Genomic DNA, 1,480 nt, shown 5'->3' with positions numbered 1-1,480 from the left:
TGAAAACATGAAAAGCAATTGCAGCAAAACCAAAAATGGACTAACGGAATCTAATTAAACTAAAGAGCTCCTTCACAGCAAAAGAAACTACCATCAGAGCGAAAGACAATCTACAGAACATGGAAAAATGTTTGCAATTTATTCTTCTGACAACGGCCTAACATCCAGAGTAAATAAGAAACTTAAACAACTTTACAAGAAAAAAAAACAAACAACCCCATTAAAACCATGGCACACTTTTACCTATAAAACAAACCTGCATATCCTGCACATGTACCCCAGAATTTAAGGTAAAATTAAATTAAATCAAAAGAAAAAAATAAAAACAAATGCCATGGCAATGTCAGGAAGTTACCCTATATGGCCTAAAAAGAGAAGGCAGAAATAATCCAAAACTTGTTTAACATATCATCAAGAAATAACCATAAAATGAACAACCAGTGGCCCTCGGGGTGCTCTGCCTATGCAATAGTCATTCTTTTATTTCTTTACTCTCTTAAGAAACTTGCTATGACTTAAAAAAAAATGCATACTGTGAAATGGTAGTGACTGCATTTGAAGTGGGTCCTTTATGATATGATGGAGCCAGGCAGAGATGTTTGGAGAAAGAAGTTCCTGAAAGAAGGAAGGGCATGTGCCAAATTCTGAGGCTGAGGAGAAAAAAAGAAAGAAAGAATAAAAAAGAATAAAGAACTTGACATTTCACTGTATGTAAAGACATTGCAAGGCTAGAGTAGAGCATGTTGAAGTAAAAATAAGAGAAATCAAAATTAGAGAGAAGGGAACAGGCTTGTTATTTGGGTTTTACAGATGAAAGTAGAAGAATAAGTATTTTATACTGAAACTTAGGGGACCATGGGAGATTTGTAAACCTGAGATAAACATGGTCTCTAGTCCACTCAAACCCCAAGCTTATTTTTTTCTCCTTCCTCATCAGCCTTACTCAGTGCAAGGTGCTATAACAAAATACCAAAGAATGGATGGCTTCAACAACAGAATTTTTTCTCACGTATCTGAAGGCTGATTTGTGGTCAGGGTTCTCTTCCTGGATTGCAGATGGCTGACTTCTCACTGTGTCCTCACTGGGAGGAAAGAGAAATGGCTTGTCTCTCTGCTTCTGATAAGGAAAAAAATTTTATGATGGGGATCTGCTCTTATAAGCTCATCTAAACCTAGTTACTTTTCAAAAGCCTCCCCTACAAGTAAGGTCAGTTGGGAGTTGGGGATTCAGCATGTAAACTTTGAGGAGACAAACATTAGATCCATAACACCATCACATTAAACTCTTACTTATACAGATGCACTAACATCCAACTATACAAAAATTCCATTGAGTAAGACTTCCAATTAATTTTGTACAAATTCTTCCCACTACTTTTGATCTCACAATGCTGATCTGTTGCTCAGACACAACATGCTCATGCTGACTTGTGAGCCTCTGCTGATTCATTTCTTACACCTAAGTCCCCCCCCCCCCCCC

Source organism: Rhinopithecus bieti, unplaced genomic scaffold (genome assembly GCF_001698545.2).
Source record: "Rhinopithecus bieti isolate Rb0 unplaced genomic scaffold, ASM169854v2 scaffold_61931, whole genome shotgun sequence".
In the NCBI taxonomy this organism is placed as follows: domain Eukaryota; kingdom Metazoa; phylum Chordata; class Mammalia; order Primates; family Cercopithecidae; genus Rhinopithecus; species Rhinopithecus bieti.
Note: the sequence above shows the minus strand (reverse complement) of the source record.